At 44.9% G+C, this 6629-nt stretch overlaps 1 protein-coding gene across 5 annotated transcripts in view; it reads left to right on the top strand.

The window, feature by feature from the left end:
• Positions 1 to 6629, top strand: part of UBAP1 (ubiquitin associated protein 1) — a 37573-nt gene that overhangs the window by 601 nt on the left and 30343 nt on the right. Inside the window, exon 1 of one of the 5 annotated variants that reach the window (XM_040580836.1) lies at positions 462 to 658. The exons of 1 other annotated variant lie outside the window; for it this stretch is intronic. The gene's annotated coding sequence lies outside the window, so the exon portion shown is untranslated. Of the gene's footprint in view, positions 1 to 461; positions 659 to 2893; positions 3004 to 6629 lie in introns of those variants that run through there. 3 more of the 5 variants (XM_040580833.1, XM_040580837.1, XM_040580835.1) reach the window with 3 other exon arrangements.

Raw genomic sequence — 6629 nt, 5'->3', positions numbered from 1 at the left:
AACAAATGCGGAGCGATGCGTGCTTTTTCGTGCGCCCACATGCACTTTTCCCTGTGCTTACAGAGGCTAAAATTAGAGTAGACCAAACCCCACGATCGCCGTTTTGCAAATGAGGTTGTAGAGGAGAAGAGGACGAGGAGAAAAGAGAGAAGCCGGTAACGTGCAGGCGGACCGCAAGCAGCCAGCTCCTGACCGTTGGGCACTCTCTGGCGTCTCCAGCCACAGGAGGTGACTATGCCCAACTCCGCGGGGGCAGCAGGTTCTGGGGTAGGCCCCCGGCGCGCCCGCGGCCGGGACAGTGACGGGGAGGGCAACGCGGGCGACGACGGGGACAGAGACGATCCCAGGCGCCGCCCCCGCCCCGCCCCTCACGGGAATAGGGAGGGGCTCCTCCCGCCTTCGCCCCGCCCCTCCCCGCTGCGGTGACGTCACCGCGAGCGCCTCCCGATTGGGCCGGCGAGGGCAGGTGACCTGGCGGCGTGACGTTAGCTCGCCGCCGGGGAAGCGAGGCGAGGCGGAGGAGAGGCAGATAAGATGGCGTCGCCCGGTCGCGGGGTCGGAGGTGGCGACGCTGTGCGGGTTTCGTAGGGGCGGGCGGTGGTCGGTGACCGCAGGGATAGCCGGAGCTGCCAGCCAGGGGCCGCCAGGCGCCGCGCAGGTAACGAGTGGGCCGGGAGGGGTGCTGGTGGGGGTGCCGGTCCCCCTCGTAGCGGGGCCTGGGCGGGAGGGCGTAGCGGGCCGCTTCCCGGACCCTCCGCCTCGCCGCTGCTTCTTCTCGTCTGGGGCGAGGTGCGCTCCGCGCCCCCGTCTTGATTCAGTAGGTATGAGGCGCTGGTGGGGTAGCGGCGGGGCCGCTGGCCCTGGGGGGGCTGGCAGGCTGGGGGCCGCTCCCCCGGGCGCGGCGGGTGCGAGCCGCTGTGGCTGGGCTGCCCGCCCTCGCCGCCTCTCGGTGCTGCCTTTGCAGGTACCGATTAATGGAGGCGAGAACCTGCGCGGGCAGCTCACGGACGGAGCCCTGGCGCTGCCTCCTGGGGTCGACCCGGGCAGTAGAGGGAGATCGGGCAGGTGGGGTGACGCTCCTTTCCACGCGCTCCCCCGCTTTCCAGCAGTTTCGGGATTGCTTGAGTCAAGGGAGTGCCATTCTGCTTAATAATCCTTGGTGAATTTGCTGTCCAAGAGCCGACTGCTGTTGGAAGTCCGAGCAAGCGGTTAGTGTCCATGATACTGGAAAATAAGTTCCTCCCCACAGTGAATCTGTGCAGAACCAAAATGCCTGCGTTTGTTTGGGGTGCGGGGTGTAGTTTTTGTCAAGCCTGCCTTTAGGTAACTTGTTGACTTCTGGCTCTTGTGTTAATGAAGACCATCGTACTTATCTTCCCTATGCCATTCATCATTTTAGATTTCTGCTGTGTTCTGGTTTTGGTTGTGATTACTTGTGGGCTGAAGAGGCAGAGTCTTGTTTACTTCATTGAGCCCAGCCCTCTGCATATCTCTCTGTGCTTTTTACCTGTTTCTGGGTCTCTTCCACTTAGCTGTTTCACTTTTGAGTGCGGAAGAGGAGGATTGTATCTTTGTCTGCATTTGAGATGCAGACGTACCATGTATACGCTAGTGTAAGAATACTTCAGTTACCTACTTTCTAACTTCCTGGTAAAGCCTTATGTTCTGTTTAGCTCAGTGCTTACTAGAAGTAAATCATTTAACAGTTCTATGAAGCTATTGAGTTAATTCAAGAACTGTCTTCCGGAGTTTTGATAGCTCAAAACCTATCATTTTAAAGGGAAAGTTAGGATTGCTTTTTTTAATTAGTAAGAGAAATCACAATAGGTGGAAATGAGTGGTCACCTTATCAACTGTTTTTATTTCCCACATAATTTAAAAATTCCAAGCAAGTAAAAAAAAAAAAAGTAGTCTTACAAATCTTACGATGTTGACGCTGCCTTGTTAGAATAGAGATAAGCAGGTGAACTCTGGTTCTTGGTTGGGCAACTAACATAGCTGCCATCCTGGATTCAGTGAAAATGTGTACATGTTGAATTTAAGTTGCTTGAGGTGAGTATTCCTAAATAAAAAATGAGTATTGCCAAATTAAGGAACAACTGAATCGTGGCTGGTGTGATGTAACTTTACGGACTGTGTTACTGGTAGAAGGTGTAGCTGCATCTCACAGCCTGTTAGGGGATTAAGAGGCTTTTATGGGAGCTTGGTGAGGGCGAATCTTACTCCAGCTGTGATTTAAGTTGTTAAGGAAAAAGAGGAAGTACTGCAATTAACTAGACCTCTTCCTCACCTTCCTTCCCTTAACATCCTCAGAGCATGGGACTTTCTGCTGCTGTGCAGGCATTTCTGCAACTGCTGGCTTCCTGGGGCCGACCCTGCATACCTGGGAGCTCTGCTTTGCAACAGCATTTTTCAGGGGAGAGGGGAAAAAGCTGTCTTGGCTTCTTCCTCCTTTTCTTCATACAGAATGGAGCTATGTGTGTAGCACTATGCTCGCTACAGGGAGGGGAGCAGGGCTGAGATGTTACATGCAGTCACAGCATAGCAGTTGGACTGATTTATTCAAGGCCGTGTGCATGATGATGTTAGGTTGCAGTACTGGTACTTAATGAATTCAGTTTTCTGTGGATGCAGAGCTGTGACTCAAAAGTGGCAGTGATGCTTTAGGTCATATCACCATTGCAATTGGGTGACTGAAATCTTTTAGGCATAACTTTAATTTGAAGGATAAGGGGAGAGAAAGCATGTAGGTTTTAAACTTAGCTTTTGCAAGCTTGTGGGTTTATTGTCAGAAAAAAAACTGACAGTGATTGCGCTTTTCTTGTCTCGCTGGCTGGTTATAGTCTGCAAGTTTGATGCTTCTGGGTTCTTTTCCCCTGTGGGTGCACTGGAACAAAGGGATCGGGGAAGAAGTTGTTTCTACTTAAGTTCAGACACTCTGCCCAAGTGTAGACTGTAACAAAGCTACCTGAGTCTTTAAAAGGAAAACCGAGGAAATCTCAGGTATAAAACATATGAATGAATAAATGTTAGTTTCTCTTTAATGAACTGAATTTCAATTTTCAGAATATTTTAGAAGTATACTGATCAGTGTAGAGAATATACCAATCAGCTGGGACACTTGCTGTATATTTATGCTGACGGATAGAAAAATCATCAAAACTACATGGAAGAGCTCCATCTCTATTGTTCACATGCCCAGCAGTACTTTTTATCCTAGAGACAAAAGTATTTAACCAACAGAATAGGAGTCAGGTTTCTGGACTGATCCAGTAGACCACCTTGTCTAACTGTCACACTGGCAGCCAGAGCTGGTGCTGGTGGCAAAAGTGCTATAATGCCACAGAAGGCATCACCTTACTCGTCCTCCTTTTTAACTGTATAATATTATGGTTTCTGGTTGCTTCCACAAACTTCAGGGATTGTTAATTCAGGATATACAATACTGTTGTTAACGTTTGGGTTTTGTAAGTTTTTTACATCAGTTTGTTCTTGCATTTTACAGTTGGTGCTGGGTTGAATATTTTGATGAAATGGTCTGTGAGAAATTTAGTTTTACCTCTTAGAATGTCTATCCAGCCTTCTCTGGCATTTTGTTTCTAACAGAATCGCTCCATCTTTTCAATCATAAATTCCAGAGCTTCAGCTGTCATTTTGCAAGGAGCTCTACCAAAAGGCATTATGATCAGTGCAATTCAGATCAGTGTCAGTTTAAAGAAGATCTAGTGGAGCTGTAATTGAAAAGCTCTGGAAGATGGTTTTGAAAACTATTGTTTGAAGGAAAGGCAAAGAAGGGTTATTTACTGATTAGAAATAATGTTCTTTGGAAAAGTAGGTCTTCTAGGGTGTATTAAAGGCTGGTTTCCCTGCATTGTGTCTGCTTGCTCTGATAACTACGAGGGCAATGCTATTGATCTTACAGCATGTACCACTCTACAATTGATCATTGGGATTGCAGTTGATCGATACAAGCCTGAGCTCACAGGTTTTTGTGTTAATTACCTAGGTATGTAATCCTCTATGGTATGCATGTGCATTGCTTAATACATTGACCCTTTGTCTAGGTTTGAGTAAGTCATGTTCTGTGTCCTTAATGGTCTTTTGCAGTCCATGTAGTCTTATATTGAGGTCTCTTAAGAGAAACTGAGTGTTGGGTGTTTTCTCCTCTCTTAAATGGTCAGATTTATTCCAAAACCTTGCTTGTATGGGGAAGGCATTTTGTTTAAAGTTAAGAAACACTGTCTTCTCCATCGTTAGGAAATTTTGAAAGAATAGCTTGTCCTTCCAGACTTGCTTGTGGGTGGTTTATTTTTTGGGTTTTTTTTCCCCCTTTGAAGGCTACAAGGTCTGTCAGAATCCTTTTAGCTTGCAACGGAGAAAAGTGTATCATTGTTTTGACTTAGATTTGAATTAAATTTTCTATGGGGGAAAGCAGATTGGTTCAAAATACCATGTTGCTTTAGTAGTACTGCAGGTTTTAACTAAGTGGCTGTGTTCAAATGGAAATTCTGAGCTTGTAAGTTCTCAGCTGCCTTTTGTGTCAGAAACACTTACACCAGAGTAGCATTTTTAAATCAGAAGAATGAGTCAGTTCTTCAGCTGGAAGATGGTCTGAATATACTTAAGCTGCTTAGCTGTTGGTAATTGGTATAATGGAAGCTAGTAATAAAGAGTTGTGAGCTCCTAATTAATCTGGTCTGTGTTGCTCAATGTCAGCATGCATGGTCACTATCTACTAGATTATGTGAAATATGACTTAAGACCTTTCTTAATCTATACATTTGTGCTTGCACCATTTGGCATTTCTAGGCTGGCAGCAGCAGGTGAAGGTGTGACTGAAATGACTGGTGAGATTTATTCCCTGAGTTTGGGAGGCCGCATTTCTGAGCGTGCATATTACCAGTTATGCTGTGTTAAGTGTTAGCACTGTGCTTAATCTAGGCAAAGAGATGTGCTCATGTGTTCAACTTTATTTGCCTCATTAGTTTTGAGCTCTAAATTAAAACTAGATTATTCACTCTGCAAAGTAATTGTTAAAACATATGCATTTACTTTTCTGATACAGCAAAGCCACTCTGGGATCCACCCTGATGACTAATACCATCATGTGGTGTCTGATTTGAAGAATTAGTCAGCAATATTAAAATGAGCAGAGGTTATCTTTATTCGGCGGTGCTGGGTGCATGGGGGATCGCATGGGGGATCGCTCCACCAAAGTCATGCGCCCCGAGGGGACTTTTCAGACCCCCCCTTAATACAGGTTACTCATGTATATTTATTAACTTTCTGGGAAATCGTTTACATATTCATTACAATTCCGGGAATTCATTTAGATATCTCGGCCCTTGCAATGTCCTTGAGGGGTGGGTGTCTGGGGGTCTTCAGGATGAAGATCGGGAGTCTTCCTCCAGTGAACTTTTTACTTTCTTGTTTCTGCACAGGCTCTGTTCCTCGATAGATTAATGAGCATGATTTAAAGTCCTTGTCTTGGCCATATTATATACACAACAGAAACTTAGGACCAGATGGCCCTTATAACAAATCCAAGGACCTTGCGTCTAGTACATCCGTGGTGCTGACACTGAGGGTCTTGGTGTATTCATCATGTTGACAATAAGGGTCCTTGAACACCTCCCAACTTCGGATAATTATACAAGCACATCATTTCCTAGAAAAGCAGTATACCATTCATCACTCATTGTACTTAGCTCATTATTAATGTCCTTGCACAGTACCCTGTAGTAATTTGACACAGAAATATAGGAGGCACGTGTAGTTTAGAAAGGAGTTTATGTGAACAAAATCACCATTAATAATCTGGAGTAAAATTGTAGGTAAAAAGGATAGAAAAGCTTTATGCTGCATACCCTCAGAAAAAAAGAATGTGTTAATCTTTTATTAATTATTAGGTCACCACAAGCAGTTTGTTGCCAGTCCGTTTGACTTTTGGTAGAAAAGAGCTGAAAGACTTGAGTTTCATTTTGCTTGCTGTTTGTAACGGTATAAAAATATAAACAGTATAAAAATAAGGGGGTTTATTGTGCTTTTCAAAAAGTACATTCAGATTCTTCACTGGGAAGTGGGGGAATGAGTAGATGAATGTGTCTGCTAAATGAGGTGTGAGTTTCAGTTTTGGAAACAAAAATGTATAGCAGAATTATGGTACTATAAAAATAACTTTGCACTCAAGGGATGTAATGAACCATAAAGACATTACATGCCTCTGAGATTTGTGAGCTCGTTGTTTTTTTTTTTGTTGATCAAGCTGTAGTACCATCAGGGATCATTGGCTGGCAGGACTCTGTACTGGCAATTACTTTTACAACTCTGTATGTAATTGTTTGAGGTATTGCCTTCTAGATAATAACGTGAGGAATAATTCAAAGAAAGTGTTTGGGTAAGAAAATGCTTTATCAAATTTTGGTCAGCCAACTATTTGTGTTACCATTTTAATCTGAAGAACTGTCAGACTTTGTGGAGAGGAGGGCAAAATGTGTTTCAGGACACCTGTACCTAATGAGGACTCTCATGCCTGCACCAGTGCAATGTGTGATTCTTTTAAGCCTGTGAACTGTCTGTGGAAGAACAGTGGCAAGATTCTGATTAGTGTCTTAGCAGGGGGCAGTTTT

Source organism: Falco naumanni, chromosome Z, assembly GCF_017639655.2.
Source record: "Falco naumanni isolate bFalNau1 chromosome Z, bFalNau1.pat, whole genome shotgun sequence".
NCBI classification, from domain to species: Eukaryota; Metazoa; Chordata; class Aves; order Falconiformes; family Falconidae; genus Falco; species Falco naumanni.
The sequence above is the reverse complement of the archived record's forward strand: the minus strand, read 5'-3'. Positions and strand labels throughout refer to the sequence as shown.